Here is a 22756-nt window from a genome sequence, read left to right on the forward strand (position 1 = left end):
CACTACGAAACAACACTTTATACGAATGGAAAAAAGACAACAACACTTTATACAAATGGAAGAAAGACAACAACAATTTACAGATAACTCTGGACAATACTGTAGCATATCCCATATATTCAATCAACAACATGTCCTTAGATATTCCCCGGCGGAATAGCGGCGACACCATATCCACCACCATATTGCCTCTTTTTCTGCGAGTACACCACCATATCGCCTCTACCCATGCTCCTGAGTAGTCGATCTCCAGCGACGAGAACAACATGGTATAGTCGTTGCCTGCGCGTGGACAACCAAATACTGTCTCAAAAATTCAGAAATAAAACAGTGAACACAAGATGGTGGGGCAAGGCACTGACAGACCGCGAGGTCAAGGGAGAAGTCGGGGGTGAGGACGCCGTCTGCGACGGACGCGGACACACGACATTGAAGGGACTACAGCATCCCAGCACAGCAGAGCCGCCTCCGCCAGGCGCCTGTGCTAACTCGATGAGGCTTCCTCGGTGGTTCAGCGCATCCGACAAAGATGGGACGGCCTGAACCATGGCTGAGTTGCGGCTGACTCCACCTGCAGATGACGTGAGGTGAGATTAGAGAAAGAAACGTGGTTAGGAGCATGCGTGAGGGAGAGTTTCCGCTCATGTACCCATTGCATTGGAGGCACAGAGCACGCACATATCGAGCACGCATGGAGAACAACGCTTACCAGCGACAGTTTCCTATGGCCTGGCTCGACGAGCCATGGCGCTAGCGTCATATCCTGCCGTCCGCCGCCTCTCGGGCAGTGGATTCGTCGCTTCCCTTCACGTTTTGTGTCAACACCTACGATGACGCAGCTCCCTGGGGACGAGTCGGTGCGGCCCCTCGACATCCAAGCGCACACCACCGCACGGTGTGGGTCGGCCTGGACGTCGCGCCCTCGGTGCTTGCCCAGGTGTGGACTCGGAGCCGGGAGAAGGAGCTAGGCAGGGACGGAAGGCGACGACTAGAGAAAGAGATGGGAGAAAGGAAGGCACTGGAAGCCAGCGGCTACGGGGTGGGGGAGAAAGAAGAAATGGATCGGGAATTAGGGATTGTGTGCCAACCATTGGATCTCAGAAAATCGAAGGGTGGAGACGCTTGATCCATGTGCCGGTAGGCTCAGCCAATCAAAACGCACGGTTTGCCTCACGCAGGATCGCACCCCTCGGCTGACCACCATATGGGCTTTTGCTGATTCCAGCCCCGCCTGAGTGAGGTCGCCCAGATTTAAAACTATTTCTATTTTTCAAATAACTAATAAAGCCACCTTTGTCAAGTAACCTTTTCTCAAAACAAAAACCTTTGTCAAGTAACTTACAAAAAATTATCTTATAAGTATATCCCAATAAGAAAATTTACTAGCATTCGTATCAAATTTTTGACCTTATTTGGACTAAAGAATTAAGAGTTTTTGACTTTTTCTACGCACAATTAACTTTTAGCCCTCCCTTCATTTTCTTCCAAGATTCGCCACTGTGAACAAGTATTTGACAAAATGTTTATCATGTATATAATTTTTTTTTAAAATTTTTGAACAACTATTTAAAAAAATTTAGATGTGTATACAAAAAATATAGAATGATAACCAAAAGAACAAAGAAAATAAACAAAATGAAAAAGAAATGAAAAAACGAAGAAACAAAGTGCATACAAAGAATGAAGAAATGAAGGAGAAAAAAGGAAACAAAATGAAAACAAGAAAAAAAACTCAAAACCGGTTTGAAATCGCCTCAACTATTGCGCACACCTGCAATTTATCACTAACATGACTTGGATGGAGTGGTAGCAGCACGAGCAATTGCCCGTGCAGAGAAGTGATGTAACACTGGTTCGATACCAGTTCGCCCACCTTTTGCACCTTATTTCTCTCTCTCATAGGCTGACGTGAAGCACCCACGCTGACCTGGCACCTGCCCTGGCTCTGGAATGTAGCGTGTGTAATTATCTCGGTCCAACCACTGCTCTCATGTGCTATTTTTTTATTACAATGTACTACATGTTATAAATTTTGTACTGTACGAACAGTACGAGTACAACTTATTACATATAGAACATCCGTGTAATTATGTTGGTCTGGGCCCTGCTCCCATGCGCTATTGTTTTATCTTATACAATTTTTATATTATATGAATACTACTACATTTTGCTAAAAAATATTACTACATATAGAAGTCAAAACGTCCAAATTGTATTAAATTTGGGTGTTTAACCTATTGGCAAATATTTTGCAGAGAGCGCGAGTTTCCTGGGTTTGATTCTCGTGACATAATATATATTCTATTTTGTTAGGTTTCTACACACACACTATTGACTACATCTGACTAACATGTGGGCCGAACAAGGAGCACACATGACACATCAACACCGTCCATCTGTGGAGGTCTGAATGGCGTGTAAGGAAAGAAAGTCCAGGCCAAGCCGATCAATCTGTGACGGCTTCCATGACGGTCCTTCTTTCTTCGTCATAATGGGGTTACCGATTTGGGGGCCATCCTCATGTTGCAAAGAGGAACTGTCATCATCGGTGACGGTTTCCTAGAACGTCATCAGAAATCTGTCATGGATTGACAAGTTTTTTGTAGTGACATTTTAGGCAATTTTAAGTGAGGTCGGAAACAACAAATAACCATTCCAGTAAATCCCCACCTAACATTAGTAATTTAAGAAAACAACAATTTCAAACATTTTAAATGTTGTTATCATGATGCGCATGACATATGCAAGTGATATGCAATTTTTTATGAAGATGTTAACATGAGCATGTTAAGAAACATTTGTCATCGTGGCGGAAACGAAAAGGGGTGCCACAGAAACAACAACGGAAATGGTGCCACGACAACATTCTGGTTCCGGTAACTCGATTGAGATGCCGGTGAAAGAGATCAAATGAGATGAGTGGAACGTGCAAAAGATGGTGGGATGATTCCGGTAACCGGGTTCCCACGGGTCGACAACATGGCAACCGAGGAGGAATGACAATCGTTCACGGGCGGATACAACATCTAAACATGCATCTCATACAACACATGCATTCATCCACGGGCGGTCATTCTCGGCGGTTATACCTTCGGAGCATGCGTTTGAGACGGTTCGGGTTCGACGAGACGTAGGGGAAGTAGACGTTCACGGGGTCGTTGAAGTAGTCGTACATGTTCGGGATGGAACTTGACGGATCTAAGGTCTCCGGCGTAGTGGTACACATTTCATAGACGAACTCGGCGATCCAGAGAGGGTACTTGGTGATCACTGAACTTGTCGACCCGGTGCGGTAGTCGTACTTGCCGGTCTTGCTGAACTGAAGGGTACTTGGCGTTTTGCAATCCCATATCCAGGGTCATCATGTAGTCGTTCTCTGCGATGGAGTCGACCTTGATGTGTCCAGGGGACGCTCGGGTCGATGGGGCTTCTTGGTCTTGCTATTATGGTCGTCTCATCGAAACGCAGGTAGGGTCGATGGATTCACGGGGCAAGACAACGGCAACCTTGCGTGAAGGAGGCCATGAGGGAGAATAAGCTAACCGAAGGCCGGTACAGAGAGCTGCGGGTCTTGCCGCTTGTCGGTGTCAAAACCGGCGGATCTCGGGTAGGGGGTCCCGAACTGTGCGTGTAAGGCGGATGGTAACAGGAGGCAGGGAACACGATGTTTTACCCAAGTTCGGGCCCTCTTGATGGAGGTAAAACCCTACATCCTGCTTGATTTTTCTTGATAATATGAGTAGTACAAGAGTAGATCTACCACGAGATCAGAGAGGCTAAACCATAGAAGCTAGCCTATGGTATGATTCATTGTATGTTGTCCTACGGCTAGGGTTACACTAGGTCAGTTACAAGGGAGGAGATATGCATATCCGTATTGCCTAGCTTGTCTTCCATGCCAAGTAGAGTCCCATCCGGACACGTGACAAAGTCTTCAATCTCGTATCTTCATAGTCCAACAGTCCGGCCAAAGGATATAGTCCGGCTGTCCGGAGACCCCCTAATCCAGGACTCCCTCAGTAGCCCTTGAACCAGGCTTCAATGACGATGAGTCCGGCGCGCAGTGTTGTCTTCGGCATTGCAAAGCGGGTTCCTCCTCCGAATACACCACGGAAGAGTTTAAATACAAGGATAGTGTCCGACCCTGCAAAATAAGTTCCACATACCATCGTAGAGAGAATAATATTCCCACAAATCTAATCTGCTGACACATTTTGGCAGCATGACATCACGCCATGGCCCAGTAATTATTTGAACCGTTTTTCTTTAACCAGCCCCGCACATAACGCGAGGCAGTTTCTTGACACGTCTTGTCAAAGCAGAGATCGTGTTCCCCTTATCACGGGATTCCCATCAATACGAACGTGGGTAACCCAACCGTGCCTGTTGGTATGACTCCTAGATCTTAGGTAAGTCTCGAACGGCCACGAGGAGGACGCCTGATATTCGTCCCCTTTATAAAGGGACAAGGCTTTTTCTTTTTTTCCCTCCTGTGCTCAATCGAATCCTTCCCCTGCCTCTAGTTCTAACACCCAAAGCCCAGGTCAGGTGCTTCGGACCTTCAATCATGTCGAGATCCAGCCTTCAAGGCTGGTGGATGCCTTCCTCCATCACGGAGGAGGACATCAAGAAATTGAGGGAGGCCAGATATCGGACCGCCGAAATTTCGCATAGGCTGCCCGCCCGAGGGCAGGTCGCCCCTACTCCCGAACCCAACGAGAGCATTGTGTTCGTCTCCCACTTCCTTCGAGGACTAGGCCTCGCTCTGGATCCCTTTGTTAGGGGTCTTATGTTCTATTACGGGCTGGATTTTCACGATCTGGCCCCGAATTCCCCTCTTCTCATCTCGTCATTTATTGTCGTTTGTGAGGCCTTCCTCCGCATTACCCCTCACTTTGGCCTGTGGCTCAAGACCTTCGATGTGAAGCCGAAGATGGTGGAGGGGCAGTACGTAGCGTGCGGAGGTGCTCTAATAAGCAAAATTGCGGACGCTCCATGGCCAAAGGATTCCTTTCCAGAGGTGTCCGGATTGTGGCAACGGGAGTGGTTTTACATCATAGGTCCCCAAAGTGCCAAGTGGGTACTGCCCCCACCTTTCGCTCGGGCCCTCCACCACAACTGATGTCATGGATTAGATGGGGGCTGAGCTGGGGTCCAGCCAAGGACGTGCCAATACTGTAGAGCCGTATCCGAGATCTCTTCGAGGGAGATTTCAGTCTGGTTATGGTAATGCAAGTTATGCTGGTTCGTCGAGTCCAGCCTTGCAAACGCCGGCCCCTCCGCATGTGGGAATTCAACCCGGAAGGACCGTACACCATTCAGAATTTCCTCGGCATGACGCACGAGGAGATGTACAAATCATTCTTCGGACCCCAAATAGAGTGTCCGCACACTACCGAGGACGTGGGCCTGAGCTGCAACCGCCCCGCTGCCCAAGTAAGTAATCCCATGGCCGAACACATTGTCCTTTAATTTATCATGACATCATTCTGAAGAATCGCTCTTTCACCAGGACTGGATAAAAAGGCGAAGATGATCCGGTGTTCAGCCCCCCTTCCTGAAGGCTTGGACAATTTGGTGCTGGAAAAGATGCTCGAGCCAGCACCTTGTCTAGTGCCCTCAAAGGAAGATGAAGGGGGGAATAAAGAGGGTGAAAGCGGGCCTCCATCGCTACCTATTCCAATTGAGGGAATGAGCGCCTCCGCGAGGGAGGATAACCAAGGGGAAGAATCTGACATCCTCTCTCCCCGGGGAAGGAAGAGGACTACCTCTGAAGATCCAGAAACTAAGGTTTCCAAACGGGAGAAGAAATCTCCGCCAGAGGGTCCTGCCTCGGAGGGTATTATTGCCGCACAATGTCCGCGCGGGGATCAGCCCTCTATCGAGTTGTAAGTAATCAAAAAGTACTTAATAGTGAGGCTATCCTACCTTACTTCCGAGACAATAACCGATGCTTGTAAATTGTAGTTCGGGTCGCAGACCTTCTCGACAGAGTTCATCTTTGGGGGATCTTCTTCCAGAGATGATGGAGAGTGAAATGCCTCCCCCGGACTCCCCAGCTCAAGAAGCGGGCGGCCTTGAAGTGTCATCGCGAAGGGTATCTCCGGATCCAATATCGCCAGAGGATAACCCTTTGGCTGCCCGGCATCCCCAGTATCCGGCTCCTGAGGAGAGCGACAGCAAGGGTCCGTACTGTGTGCAGTTGGACGCGCTGAAGGATCTTCTGGGGAAGCCTGTCGTCTCGGAAGCGCATCGTACGCTAATGGGTACGGTAATTGGAAGGATTTCATCCGCCGAAAGCGGTTTGCACGAAGCTTTTATGAGTCTGCTAAAAGGCTTTGAGGTACGTAAAATAATGTATACCTTTAATACTACCGCATACGTTAGGTATGCCCATGCAGATAGTAGCCCCTGAGACTCTAGTTGTCGTCGAGAACGGCGGCAAACAGAGGATCATAGTCCCAGGTATAACCAGACCGCCTTTATGTGTAGGTGGTTGAAGCTCCGGTGGCTAGCCGGACTGATGGGTTTGCCAAACTAAAGCAGCAACTAGATGCGGCAGATGCCGACATCGTGCTTGTCAACAAGCGGCTTGACGAGGCACAGGGTGAGTGATTTTTTTGGTGATCGTCACATAATAAGAGCAGCATGATGCCAGTATCTTTAATATGTTGTGACTGCAGATGGAGCAGCAACCGTGGAGACCCTTCGGGCGGAGCTTGCCCGAGCCAAGGAGCAAGCAAGGAGTAGCAATGCGGCCGCTTTGCAGGCGGCCGAAGAGTTAAGGGCCGAACAGGCCACACATTGCGAGAGCAAAGAAAAAATTGCCAAGATGGCCATGGAGTTAAAAGATGCTGCTGACCGTTACCGGCTTCTTGAAGAGGAAAACCGGGCGAAGGCGACAGATCTGGAGAAGGTGTAACGCCCTCGATGCGGCTATATCTCCCACGTGTCGAAGCACGACTTAGAGGCATAACCGTATTGAAAGCAATGTCGCAAGTGAGGTAATCTTCACACAACCCATGTAATACATAAGGGAAAAAGATACATAGTTGGCTTACAATCGCCACTTCACACAAATACATGAATAAAGCATTACATCAACCAGATACAATCAAGGTCCGACTACGGAACCAAAATAAAAGAAGAACCCCAAATGCGACAAGGTCCCCGATCGACCCCAACTGGGCTCCACTACTGATCCACTAGAAAGAAACAACACAAAGGACAAGATCTTCATCGAGCTCCTCCTGAGCTTGGTTGCGTCATCTGCTCGGTAACATCGGCACCTGCAAACTGGTTTTGGAAGTATCTGTGAGCCACAGGGACTCAGCAATCTCGCACCCTCGCGATCAAGACTATTTAAGCTTATGGGTAAGGTAAAAGGTATGAGGTGGAGCTGCAGCAAGCGACTAGCATATATGGTGGCTAACATACGCAAAAGAGAGCGAGAAGAGAAGGCAAAGCACGGTCGAGAATCTATGATCAAGAAGTGATCCTAGAACAACCTACGTCAAGCATAACTCCAACACCGTGTTCACTTCGCGGACTCCGCCGGAAAGAGACCATCACAGTTACACACGCAGTTGACTCATTTTAATTAAGTTAAGGTTCAAGTTATCTACAACCGAACATTAACAAATTCCCATCTGCCCATAACCGCGGGCACGGCTTTTGAAAGTTCAAATCCCTGCAGGGGTGTCCCAACTTAGCCCATGACAAGCCCTCACAGTCAACGAAGGAATAGACCTCCTCCCGAGACATTCCAATCAGACTCGGTATCCCGGTTCTACAAGACATCCTCGACAATGGTAAAACAAGTCTAGCAAGACCACCCGATGCGCCGACATCCTGATAGGAGCTGCACATATCTCGTTCTCAGGGCAACACCGGATAAGCAATCCGTACAACTAAAACCTGCCCTCGAGTTTCCCCGAGGTGGCGCTGCAAGGGGCTCTAGTTTGGACCAACGCTTAGACAAGCACTGGCCCGGGGGGGGGGGGTTTAAAATAAAGATGACCCTTGGGCTGGCCTAACCCAAGGGAAAAAAAGGCTAGGTGGCAAATGGTAAAACCAATGTTGGGCCTTGCTGGAGGAGTTTTATTCAAAGCGAACTGTCAAGGGGTTCCCATTATAACCCAACCACGTAAGGAACGCAAAATCCGGGAACATAACACCGATATAACGGAAACTAGGGCGGCAAGAGTGGAACAAAACACCAGGCATAAGGCCGAGCCTTCCACCCTTTACCAAGTATATAGATGCATTAATTAAATAAGATATATCGTGATATCCCAACAAAATATCCATGTTCCAACATGGAACAAGCTTCAATCTTCACCTGCAACTAACAACGCTATAAGAGGGGCTGAGCAAAGCGGTAACATAGCCAAACAAGGGTTTGCTAGGACAAGGTGGGTTAGAGGCTTGGTTTTAACAATATGGGAGGCATGATAAGCAAGTGGTCGGTATCGCAGCATAGGCAAAGCAAAAGAGCGAGCAACTAAGCAAGCAAAGATAGAAGTGATTTCGAGGGTATGGTCATCTTTCCTGAAATCCCGCAAGGAAGAGGAACGAGTCCATGAAGAAGACAAATGAACGTAGACGAACGGTTCCTCACAACGCGACGTAACCGGAACCAACCCGAAGAAGCGAACACAGGAAAGAAGCACACAACATAGTAAACAACCAACACATGAACATGGTATGATATGTGGGATGTGGTATGCGATGCATATGCATGATTGGACAAAGAATGCATGTACCTGGCCTCAACTTGGAAAACCAAGTGTGCCACTGGAAATATGAGATGAAATCGCTTGAAAATGATATAAAGATCGCCGGAATCGGAGTTACGGTTTGGAAATGGCAAGCAATTCAAATATGACCATGTTTTCCGATTTACAGCAAGTAGCCATCTAAATGCAATGAGATGCACATGTTATAGAACCCAAACAAGACAACAAAATACATGGCAGGGATCCATTCATGATTCTTAACAAAATACTAGCACTGAGCTACGGCCAATTCATCCATTAACAGGTTCAAACAAGCATGGCAAACATGCATATGGTAAACAGATTTCAGACTTAGTGAAATTAACACTTGTCTAGAATTTCAGATCAGATAGCACTCTTCGGAGCCACAAAACTATATGCTACAGGACATTAACATGGCAAAGTAAAGCATGGCATGGGGCTACTCAAAGAGCTTAACAAAAGTCCCTTAGTGACCTTGAGCCAAAAGGGGTCAGAAAATACATTTGCAAGCATGTCAACATGGCAAAAACATAATCAGATCACAGACTTAGTGAAAACTGGAGCGTGCTGAAACAGATATCAAGTAGGCATGTTTACGAGCTCGATGCACTCACTACAGAGCAAGTCATGACAATCTAAGCATACACCCATCAAGAACACACAAAATGCAAGCTAGAAATGGCAAGAACAATAGCATAGCATGTACGGATCAACTACAACATCCTCGGCAAAATTGCTAACAAGTAGACAATCTGCCCAGATTCACGAAGTAGCAAAAGTAGAGGTCGATTGACTCAAGCTAGGGTGCTCCATAATTGCAAACAAAGACATGGATGGATAGAGCACTACAAGATTAACAAAACATCCTTACTGATCATCCTCAAAAGAGGCACGGATCACTAGGAAACAACATGAACATATGGCATCATGAGATAAACAGACCAAGGACTTAGTGGAAATGCTAAGTCCCTGAAATCAGCATTAACAAGTGCACCACTTTGCAAGCTTGTGCTACTCACCACACATATCACAAAAATACATGGGTTGCACCTCTGGAAACATGGCAAAACCCTTAACAAAACACATGTAGAGCTCATGGGCATATCATGCACACAATAATCATGGCAAAAATGACAAATCTCTAAATGGAGCAGCAGATCTGACAATTATCTCAAGTAGCCCTCTTCTAACAGCATTTCGGGCATCAAGATGACCTCAAATGAAAATTATGCAATGAGATGAAATGATGTACTCTCTGAGGCGAACATTTTGATATGCTATATGCTCAAATCGGAGTTACGGATGCGGAGTTACGACATGATGAATATGGGCATATGAAACGTGGGAAACTCGGGGACTTAGTGGAATTTTACCCCGCGGGAAAAGTCAACCCGGGACGAGGAGATCCGGGACGGGGTGGATCCGGTTCGGGATGGCGCCATTTGGTTCGTCTCCTGGTGGATCTCGTCCATCATCATCTCCGGCGAGCTCGAGGAAGTCCGGCGAGGACGGGGTTGGCCGGAGTTGGCGGTTCCAGACCGGATCTGGCCGGATCCGTCCGGATCTCGATGAGGGCGGTGCGGGGAGGCAGCCTTCGGGCTTGGGCGGCACGAGGAATCTTGGCGGCGGGCGGAGCTTGCGCGGTGGCGTGGCGTTGCTCCGGCGGAGCTTGTCGGCGCGGGCCGGTGAAGAGGCGGCGCGGCGCGGCCGTGATGTGATGGCGCGGTGAGGAGTGGAGCCGGGCGGCGAGCGGGCTCCTCCGCGGGAGGCGGTGGCGGCGGGCCGCGACTCCAGCGGGTGGCTGCCGGCGGCGGCGAGCACGAAGGGGCGCGGCGGCGAGTAGTCAACGCCGGCGAGGGAGACGCGGGAGCGGGCGCGGGCTCCCGCGGGGAGGCGGCGGCGAGATGGGCCCGCGCGGGCCCCGGATGGGCTCCGCGGGCCGCGACGGCGGTGGGACGACGGCGGGACAGGTGGCGTGCTCTGGTTCGCCGGGGAAAGCGGGGCGGACATGTCCGGCCCGGTCGGACACGTCCGGCGGCTGGAGGAGGGAGGAGACTAGGGTTAGGGGTAGGAAAGATCCGAAAATTTCAGGGGAGTGGCCTTTTTATAGATAGGAGGAGCTAGGAAGCTCAGAATGAGGAGCGGTTTTCGGCCACGCGATCATGATCGAACGACCGAGATGATGGAGCAGGTTTAGGTGGGTTTTGGGCCAAAATGGAAGGGTGTTGGGCTGCAACACACACGAGGCCTTTTTGGTCCCTCGATTAACCGTTGGAGTATCAAACGAAGTCCAAATGGCACGAAACTTGACAGGCGGTCTACCGGTAGTAATCCAAGGCCGCTTGGCAAGTCTCGGTCCAATCCGGAAATGCTTAACCCCCACACACGAGAAGAAGGTAGAAATGACCACCGGAGGAGAACGGAGCGCCGGAATGCGAAACAGACAACGAGAAAAATGCTCGGATGCATGAGACGAACATGTATGCAAATGAAATGCACATGATGACATGATATGCAATGCATGACACGCAAGCAATGACAAGGCAACAACAACGAATAACTGGACAACACCTGGCACATCGGTTGGTTGACCTAGGTCATTGAGTGGTTGACCAGTCTCACACTATATCAGGACAGTCAGTTTTCGGCTTTCTCTACTGAGGTGCTCGTCCGGATGAACCAGGGCACAATCGCAGTAGTTCTCCTGGTGCCGCCTTAGTCGATAGAGCGAAACGTAAGGCAGAAAAACACAGGAGCCGGGCAAACCCAACATTTGAGCAAAGACATGATTCAGAGCTAATGCATATAAGGCCAAACTCGCGACGCCGAACACTCCCTAAGGTATTCGGTCTTTATGGTGTAAACTGGGCTTAAGCAGTGCCCTTTGTAATAAGCCCCTAGTGTCCAAGTACGTGCAATATTCTGACGTGGTCACAGGCCAATACGTCAGCATCCTTCTCAATTATACTATGAATCCGGGGGATGTGTATCAACAAGAGGCAATAAAAAAGGTTTACGCAGGGTCTTAATCTAAAAAGAATCCTTGGAGCGGGTCCCTGCTGCATGTCTCCGCCTGTGTCTCCGTTGTGCCGTATCCTGGACGGGTGTAGCACGATGGTCATCTGTAAAAGAGAGGAACTTAGTTGAAAAGTTGTCGTGCAAAAAGGTAGGTTATACTAAAGAAACCATGTACAGTTCAAGATGAGTAAAGTTGAGCCTAATTGTCACTCGTCTAACCGCGTCCGTGGTCTTAACGACGTATCAGATGCTTTAGTTGGTGAGGCTGTTTAGTGTGCGGATGTCAAGGCAGCCGCACGGTCTTCCACGCGCAAGGAGCGCTCAATATTTCCATTTATTGTAATGATGCCCCGTGGACCGGGCATCTTAAGCACGAGATGATTCGGGTTCAATGGGACGTAGGGGAAGTAGACGTTCATGGGATGTCGTCGAAGCAGTCGTACACGTTCGGGATGGAACTTGACGGATTGGAGGTCTCCAGCGTAGTGGTACAATTTTCGTAGACGAACTCGGCGATCCGGAGAGGGCACTTGGTGATCACTGAACTTGTCGACCCATTGCGGTATTCGTACTTGTCGGTCTTGCTGAACTGAAGGGTACTTGGCATTTTGCAATCCCGTATCCAGGGTCATCATTTGGTCGTTCTCTGCGATGGAGTCAACCTTGACGTGTCCAGGGGACGCTCAGGTCGATGGGGCTTCTTGGTCTTGCTGTTCTGTTCGGCTCATCGAAACGTAGGTAGGGCCGATGGATTCATGGGGCAAGACAACGGCAACCTTGCGTGAAGGAGGCCATGGTGGCGAAGAAGCTAACCGGAGGCCGGTACAGAGAGCTACGAGTCTTGCCACTGGTCGATGCGGGCGAGCAGAGGCGCGTCCTCCTCTCCGCTCGAATGAGGCAGAGGTGGGTGAAATCACTAGTGCCCCCTGGGTGATTTTGGTAATTAATGTCAACATATCTCTTGTTGGACTAATGCTTTCATCTAGTATGCTTTAGATAAGTTCAACAGTGGACTGGCATGGACTAGAGGATGTGGAACCCCTTCGAGATGATAAGGACAGAGGATTGGCTCACACTCAAAGTTCAGGACTCTACATTTTTCATTTTAGTGATCCAAGATCACATTGAGTCCATAAGAAAGACATACTATTAAGAGGGGATGAGGTGTTGCTTAATGGCTTGCTTACTCAAAGTGCTTAGTGATATGCTCCACAGCCCTCAACCACTTTCTCACATCCACATTTGTCCCAAACCAAAAGTCAAACTCGGCCCCACCAAAATTTTCTATCTGGCGCCACCGAGTTCTATTGACATAGCCACTGCCAAAAACCCTAATCAATTCGGTCTCACCGATGGGATCTCGGTCTCACCGAGATGGGCTTGCAAACTCTTTGTTGCCTATTGCATTAATTACGGTCCACCTAAATATGAAATCAGTCCCACCGAGTTTGCTTGGCCAACTCTCTGTTTTGCTCATTACCCAAATCGGTCCCACCGAGTTTGTGTAACTTGTCCAACCGAGATAAGGCTTTACCCTAACCCTAGCACATCGGTCCCACCGAGTTGATCATGTCGGTCCCACCGAAAATACTAACGTTCACATTTTGAACTAAATTGGTCTGACCGAGTTTTATAATTCGGTCCCACCGAGATTGGTGATTTGTGTGTAACAGTTAGATTTCGTGTGGAGGCTATATATACCCCTCCACCCACTCTTCATTCATGGAGAGAGCTATCAGAACATGCCTACACTTCCAACATACATTTTCTGAGAGAGAACGACCTACACTTGTGTTGAGGTCAAGATATTCCATTCCAACAACATAAATCTTGATCTCTAGCCTTCCCCAAGTTGCTTTCCACTCAAATCATCTTTCTACCAAATCCAATCATATGAGAGAGAGTTGAGTGTTGCAGAGACTATCATTTGAAGTACAAGAGCAAGGAGTTCATCATCAACACACCATCTATTACCTTTTGGAGAGTGGTGTCTCCTAGATTGGTTAGGTGTCACTTGGGAGCCTCCGTCAGGATGTGGAGTTGAACCAAGGAGTTTGTATGGGCAAGGAGATCGCCTACTTCGTGAAGATCTACCCTAGTGAGGCAAGTCCTTCATGGGCGATGGCCATGGTGGGATAGACAAGGTTGCTTCTTCATGGACCCTTCGTGGGTGGAGCCCTCCGTGGACTCGCGCAACCGTTAACCTTCGTGGGTTGAAGTCTCCATCAACGTGGATGTACGATAGCACCACCTATCGGAACCACGTCAAAAATCTCCGTGTCTCCAATTGTGTTTGCACACTCCAATCTCATCCCTTTACATTCTTGCAACTTGCATGATTTACTTTCCACTTCTCATATACTCTCATCATGCTTGCTTGCTATGTATTGTGAATGTTTGAACTTGTACTAAAACTCCACTTCAATTTAAAAAAAATTAAAACTGCAACTTTTCGTGCTAAGAGTCTATTCACCCCCCTCTAGACACCTCTTCTTGATCCTTTCAGCGGGGCAGGGGGCTTGCAGCGGTGCGAGATCTGACGGAGATGAAGATGGCAGCCACGGGACTTGTGGATCCGGCAGATGGACGTCCAACCTGGCCAGTGGCGGGACGAGGGAGCGGCGGCTTGGCGAGCCTAAGGCCATGGCTGCGGGCTGGTGAGGAGGTGGACGTCGATGGCAGGAGGAGTGGCAATGTGGTGGAGCAAGGCAGGGGCTCCGGTCTGCTACTGCTGTTGACGCCGGTAGCGTAGGCGAGGCAGGGAGACATCGCGACGCTCGCCGGTGATGAGGAGGAAGCAGGGGCGTCGGACTGCAGCAACGGCTTGGCGGAGACTGGGAGCTTCGCGGTGGCGGTCATGGCAAGCAGCGAGACGACAAAGGAAGCCGAGGCATGCAGGGAGCCTGTAGAGTGGCGAGAGGGAGGAGGTTGAGGTCGGGGGCTTCTGCCGATCGGGAAGAGGATGGAGTGGGGATCAGGCATGAAGCGATGCGGTTCTCTCTCTGGCAGCGCACAGGAGAGTGGAAAGAGATCGAGAGAGAGGTGGAAGCGCTACGGGAGGGAGGAAAGATATCGAGATAGGGTTAGGGTTGGAAGGGGTGGTTGGGCCGGCCTGGGTGCGGGTGGCCTAGGTGGGCCGGCACGGATGGTTGGGAGGCCCAGAAGGCTGGTGGGCGCAAGCTCTCTCTCTCTCTCCCTTTTGTTCTTAAACTTTAACCGAAAAACCATTAAAGAGAAGAAGAAAGAAAGACGGGGTTAAGAAAAGAATCTGCGCACGCGGATAATTTTCCCAGACTCACAAAAATGTGCTTGTTCCGAGAAAATAGGAATGGCCAAGATTGCAAGGTTTAAAAATCAAACTCATCTGAATTTAATTCAAATGGGTTTGGTTAGAAAGTGGGTGAGGAAGGTCCAGAATTGATGAGCTTTTGGAGGAGCCTCGAAAAGAAGTGGCAAGAATTGTTGGGAAAGTTTGAGGAAGAACTTGAGATAGAATGGGCATGAGAATTAAATTGCAAGTGTGTTAAGGTGAACTCCAAAATAGTGGAATATTTATTATACCTCCGTAATATGGGGATGATATGTTATAAAGAGAAATCCCATGGGAGTTCCCTCAGTTTAAATGGATCAAAGATCCATACGGTTTATTTAGTTGAGTTTTTACAAAGAGGGTGCAAGATGACATGATGCAATGCACATGATGCAAAGATGAATGCAACGAACCAAACAAAACACACGACGAAACTTGGAATCCATGGAAGGCATTTGGAGCGTTGGTCTCAGGGCGTCACACTTGGGCTCCACGAGGCTCCCCCTCTCAAAAATATCTTCCCGCCTCGAGGGTTTTTCTGTTTCATAACACACGGTTGTTATCTCCGAACCATGTGTGATGTTTCTTGTTCCCAATCCCGCCCGCATCCCTAGAAAATATCTTCCCGCCTCAAGGGTTTTTCTGTTTCATAACACACGGTTTTTATCTCCAGACCATGTGCGATGCACAATCATCAAAATTTTCAATAGCCCGGCATTTGACTCCCACGTAGTAAAATTTTCAATACCTGCGTCATGTCCTCAAACACCTCCCTCCACACACACACACACACACACCAAAATCTCCTCGGGCGTGCGTGCACACACACACACCCTCCCTCGCTCGAAACCCTAGAAAGGTCCCCGCTGCAGCTATCGCCGCCGCCGCCACAAGGCCTCCGTTGTCAACATCTTCCGGTTTGCCCGTGCAGCTTACCCACCGATCTCCATACACAGGCCGGACTGAGTTTCTTAGATGACGCCTGCCAAACGCTCCCTTTCCCATGGATCCCCATCCCGCACTCTAGAGTGCCATAGCCTAAGCCCGGCTACGCTTCCCATGGAGCTCGAGGAGTGACTGACTCAAAAGAGGTGTATAGCGGTCTCTTCGCCCGATGTCACCGAGGAAGCTGATGACCATTACTGGCGGCAGGCACTCAAGCAGCTGTCTAGAGTATGCGGGCATGTCTCGTCCTCCGGCTACGACATCAAGGTCATCGACAGCGATGGCCTGAGGCGGGCTATGTCACAGGTTAAGTGGCCCACCCCTAACCCCTCGGGTTCAACCGCCGTTGATCTCATCCACGGCCCCGCCGCTGATCTCCTTTGGCTCGCTGTCAACAATTTGCCATTCTACATCGCCATTGAGCCCCTTTTGTCATTTCTGAAGGATACGTTCTGCAACGCTGGCTTGGGATCCACAGCTTCCAAGTCAGACCTCATCGACGGCGACCACTAGGAGGGCACCCTCTTCGGCTCTTCCAAGGGGAAAGATCCCATCTGCTCTTCCAAGGGGAAAGCGCCCGTCTACGACATCAGGGAGGGCACCCTAGAGTCGTGCTCTTCCAAGGGGAAGGAGCCCATCTGCGACAACATGGAGCGCATCCAGGGTCCGTGCTCTTCCCACGGGAACGAGCCCATCTGTGACAAGTGAGGAAACCCATGATTTTTTTTGTCGTGCCTCTTCACAGGGGGAAACCCATGATTTGTTTTGTCGAGTCCCTTTTGTAGTGTAGTGAGAATATGTCCAGTTTTAATTGCTATATCTGGTTGTTTGCAGTATGCCTTGTTTATTTTAGTTGTTCACAATGTGATGCTCTATATGTGCAATTATTTACTGTGCAGTACATTTCATCAATCCAGTTTTAAACATACCGATAGGAATGCATATATTTGCTTGCTGTTAAGCCTGTTATAGCTAGCATATGCCTCTTTTAAAGTTTTTTGATTGTTCGGTTGTTTGTTGTTAGCATATGTCCAGTTTCAAATGCTATCTTTGGTTTTTCGTAGTATGCCTTATTCATTCCACTTATTCACAACGTGATGTTCCATAAGTGCAAGTATGAACTGTTGTGCTTAACATGCTTCTCAATGTACCTACACATGACAATTTTGGGAATGACTGCTATTTTCCATCGAGGTTAGTTTCATCCCATGGCTTATATCTGCTCATTGTTCAGGATATTGGTAGTTGTTACCATATAGGCCGGTGGCTGATAAGGGACTAATCGGTGAATCATACATTTAACTGAATATATCTGCAACCCATTTATCGTTAGGTTAACTAGGGCCATATGTAATATATCTGGGGCTACGTAGCAACATGCACTGTACTTAATGTCTAAATATGCAATCCTAGGCTAGATAGCAACAAGGAAGAGTGTTGCATTAATATTCTAATGATGTCTAGATATACGTAGAAGAGCAGCAGCAACAACAACAACAACCCTGTTTGGATACTCAACTTAGCTAGGGGTTAGAGTTAGTTTCTAGCTCATTACTAACCCTGAACTAACTCCATCCAAAGAATTGTTTGGATGGCAGGGTTAGATTGACAATAAATGCACTAGGAGAACTAGTTCCAATTAGCACCTCTTAGGTTGGATTGTTTTTTGGGTGGGTTATAGATGCAACTAGCTCAAACTAGCCCTCATATTTAGATATACTTTAGGGCTATTTGAGCCCGAACTAGCTCAAACTAATTGTAACCCCTGGATACAACAGCAGTTAATCAACCAATAATTTGTAAGAATGCACTAAACTCCTTCCGGCCCATAATATAAGATGTTAATTCATCTAATATGTGAGTATATTGGATGTTATAAGATACTCCCTACATTCCTAAATATTTTCCTTTTTAAAGATTTCAAATGGACTACCACGTACGGATGTATATAGACATATTATAAAAGAGTGTTGTACTACATCATTGTGCAATTGCTGTTTAGCTTCTAATATTAACTTGGTGCTTTTAGGTACATTTGTCATTGGTAAAGATCCGTGCTTCGACCCTTTCTGCGTATGGGGAAATGAGATATCGATGAACCAGCATCAAGTGAGGAAGCTGATAAAGATTGTTAGTAAAATGGATCCAAAGATGGAAATTAAACTATTTGTTTACACTTTATCCAAGACAACAACGAACTGCAGGATGGTAAGTAAGAACTCTCCAGCCTTCTTTTTACTGCCCATAATGAGTTGTGTTAGATGACAATGTCTGAATCTTTTTCCTTTGCAGTGGTTGCCAAAGTAGTTTACTCAAGATTACTGAGGGAGTCCTGGATTAGGGGGTCTCCGGACAGCCAGATTATATCCTTTGGCCGGACTGTTGGACTATGAAGATACAAGATTGAAGACTTCGTCCCGTGTCCAGATGGGACTCTACTTGGCGTGGAAGGCAAGATAGGCAATACGGATATGTATATCTCCTCCTTTGTAACCGACCTTGTGTAACCCTAGCCCCCTCCGGTGTCTATATAAACCGGAGGGTTTTAGTCCGTAGGACAACATACAATCATAACATAGGCTAGCTTCTAGGGTTTAGCCTCTCTGATCTCGTGGTAGATCTACTCTTGTAATACTCATATCATCAAGAACAATCAAGCAGGACGTAGGGTTTTACCTCTATCAAGAGGGCCCGAACCTCGGTAAACATCATGTCCCCTGCCTCCTGTTACCATCCGCCTTAGACGCACAGTTCGGGACCCCCTACCCAAGATCTGCCGGTTTTGACACCGACATTGGTGCTTTCATTGAGAGTTCCACTGTGTCGTCATCATAAGAAGGATGGCTCGCCTCGTTGTCAAGGACAACGTCACCTCTGGGGGAGTCCTGGCTATAGGCCAAACTCTTCGACTAGGCGGCTTGGTCATGACCGCCCGATTGGCCGCTGCGCCGATGATGACTTCTCGGGTCATCGAAAATAGCCTCCACGTCGGCTCGAAATTTGCCGAGCAGATGGATCCAATGGAGCTCTCCTCTTTGAAAAAGCTCTTGGATCGCATCGCCGCTCTTGGAGTCACTACGGACTACGATGGGATCGGGCTTAAACCCGACCAAAGGGAGATTAACTCTCCACCGATCACCCATTAGATAGCGGTGGTGGAGGAGCAATATGGTGATTCTCCCTCTATCCTGAGGACGAACTATGTCCGGATTCCCGAGCTCTCTGAGCCGGATACTCGCTCACGAGAGGACGCCGCCCTCACCCTGAATCCAGAATCAGGCCGCATACCGAACCCACTGGGGCAGCATCTCGGAGCCCGATCTTCTAAGATCGGAAACTCCCCTGCCCAGGATCACAAATTGGGTCAAGGTCTGGACTTAAATCCATCCACCCACCCAGATACAAACAATCTTTCCCACATTAGGCAAGAGCCCCAAGAGTCAGTACATCACTATTGGGCCAGATTCCTCCTTGTAATGAACAAGGTCAAGGACTGTCGCGAGGAAGACGCAATTTCGTTCTTTTGCAACAATTGCACGGACAAGGGAGTCCTCAACGTCATAAGTCGCCATGACATAACACACTTCGCTGACTTGGCGGCCATATTACGGAAATACTGTGCGATGGAAAGTACCTGGAAAACCCAAACACAATTTTGGGACAATCCGGCTCTGACAAAACCCTCAGTCCGAACTAAAAGGGTGCACTCTCATAAGTCACCCGACTCAATTACAAAGAAGCAAAAGCCCACTTCAGGGCATGGAACCGTATTGGAGGGATGGCTTAACGGGCCCTGCAAAATCCATAGTACACCGGATACCATATCAACACATAGCCTTAGAGCATGTTGGGTACTCCAGCAGGTTGCCAAAAGCGGTGATGATCTCCTCATCCAAAATACTTCAGAGCACCTCCGCACGGATTACAATACAGTATTGACGGTCTTCGAGACCTTCGCCTCAAATAATAGGCGTAAGCAAGCACTCCGCAGCCTTGTCGAAGTCTGCCACATGGCAGCAATAGATCCATGGAGCGACACGGCTATCACCTTCAATGCCAATGACGAACCCAAATTCCGAATAGCCCGACCACCAACCGCTTTGTTCCTCAGCCCAATCATGGACGGCTTTTGACTCACTAAAGTGCTCATGGACGGCGGCAGCAGACTAAACCTCATTTATGACGAGACTCTTTAAAAAATGGAAATAGACAACAACCGTATTGAGCAAAGCAGTACGACCTTCCGAGGAATCATCCCTAGTCGGGAGGCACGTTGCGCTGGGAAAATCACACTTGATGTGGTATTCGGCACTCCGAAGAACTACAGGTTCGAAGAGTTTACATTCCAAGTGGCCCCGTTCAATAGCGGATACCACGCCCTTCAAGGGCGGGAGGCGTTCACGATTTTTCAAGCCATACCCCATTACGGGTACATGAAGCTCAAAATGCCCGGCCCCAATGGAATCATCATTCTAGTTAGTGATCCGGACATAGCACTTCGCGTCGAGAACAAAACAGCCGCACTAGCCCTCGAGGCATTATCCGAAGCCCTTGTGGCAGAGGAATTAACCACGCTGCGCTCCATGGTGGACAGGGACGACGTGATACTAGACAAAAGATCCAAGTCCACCTCCTTCAAACTAGCGGACGAAATAGTCAAATTCCAAGTCCATCCAATTGACCCCACAAAAACAGCATCCATCGGGGCACAGCTAAACCCCGCTGTAGATGCGACACTACGGGCGTTTCTACGCAAGAATTGGGACATATTCGCCTGGCACCCTTCAGACATGTCAGGAATCCCACGCAGACTGGCCGAGCATAGCCTTAATGTTCTAAAAGGATTCAAGCTGGTCAAGCAGACTCTTCGGCGTTTCTCTGAACCTAAATGACAAGCCATGGGAGAGGAGCTAGCCAAGCTACTGGAGGCCGGATTCATCAGAGAAATAAAAAATCCGGACTGGCTAGCAAACCTGGTGATGGTACCAAAGAAGGACAAATCCTAGCGCCTATGCGCCGACTTCAAAGACCTTAATAAGGCTTGCCCAAAGGATCCCTTCCCACTCCCTCGCATCGATCAAATTATCGATGCTACTGCAGGACACGAATCACTGTGCTTCATCGACGCATACTCCGGTTACCACCAGATTAAGATGGCGGAGTCCGATCAAGCCGCAACGGCATTTATCACGCCATACATCCCTTTCTGTTTTAACACAATGCCTGTCGGGCTCAAAAACACCGGCGCAACATATCAGCGCATGATCCAGACATGTTTGGAAAAGCAGATCGGCAAGACCGTGGAGGCATATGTAGACGATGTGGTCATCAAAACCAGACATGTCGACTCCTTAATAGACGACTTGAGGGTCACATTCGCCAATCTTCGAACATACGACATTAAGCTCAATCCGGAAAAATGCGTTTTTGGCGTTCCCGCCAGAAAGCTCCTGGGCTTCATAGTCTCCAGTAGAGGAATTGAAGCAAATCCGGCTAAAATCCGAGCTCTGTCGCAGTTGGCTATCCCAACTGACCTCAAGCTAATCCAGAAATTAACTGGATGTGTGGCGGCTCTAAGACGCTTTATCTCCCGATTAGGAGAAAAGGCACTTCCCCTATATCGCCCTCTTCGGCGCACCAAACACTTTGAGTGGACGGACGCAGCCACGGCCGGACTGGAAGAAATAAAAGCCATCCTGTCCACCAATCCAATCTTGGCCGTGCCAACTATTGGTGATCCAATGCTATTATATATAGCGGCAACTCATCAAGTTGTAAGCGCAGTGCTCGTCGTCGAACGAGAGATGGACGGACAGAAATTCCCACTTCAAAAGCCGGTATATTATGTGTTAACCGTCCTCACTCCATGCAAATCACGGTACCCACATTATCAGAAGATAGCATACGCGGTATTCATGGCATCTAGGAAATTACGACACTACTTTCAAGAGTGTTAGATTACGGTGGCCTCCGAAGTACCACTCAATGACATAATTAACAATCGCGATGCCATGGGCCGGATTGCCAAATGGGCTATCGAGCTCATCCCATTTGACTAAACAGATAAACCACGGCGAGCCATTAAGTCGCAAGTCCTGGCCGATTTCGTAGCCGAATGGACGAAAGCCGAACTCCCTAAAGAGTACGACGCATACTCCAATTAGATCATGCACTTCGACGGATCTAAAATGTTGGCTGGCCTGGGGGCTGGCGTCGTCCTGACATTCCCCACCGGAGATACAGTGCAATACGTACCCCAAATACTATACACAGACTCCAATAACGCAGCCGAATACGAGGCCCTGTTACACGGGCTCTGGATGGCAGTCTCCATGGGAATCCAACGCCTAGAGGTGCGGGGGGATTCGAACCTCTCAATATCCCAAATAAACGGAGACTTTGATGCCAAGGATCCAAAAATGGCGGCATATCACAACACCGTCCTCAAAATGTCGGCTCGATTCGAGGGGCTTGAATTCCACCACGTGGCTTGGGAAAACAACCAGGCGGCGGACATCCTCGCCCGCATCGGGGCTAAACGCGACCATGTCCCACCAAACATCTTCCTGGAAAGACTGTTTAAACCATCCGTGGTATGGGAAGGGCACACCGGCAAGAATAGTCCAGACCCGGCCACAACCCCAGATACTGAACACTCTGACACAATCGGAGGCTCTGCCGCCGAAATAACACCTTCAGCCCACATGATTATGGTCGTCATTGC

This window comes from Triticum dicoccoides, chromosome 2A (assembly GCF_002162155.2).
Source record: "Triticum dicoccoides isolate Atlit2015 ecotype Zavitan chromosome 2A, WEW_v2.0, whole genome shotgun sequence".
In the NCBI taxonomy this organism is placed as follows: domain Eukaryota; kingdom Viridiplantae; phylum Streptophyta; class Magnoliopsida; order Poales; family Poaceae; genus Triticum; species Triticum dicoccoides.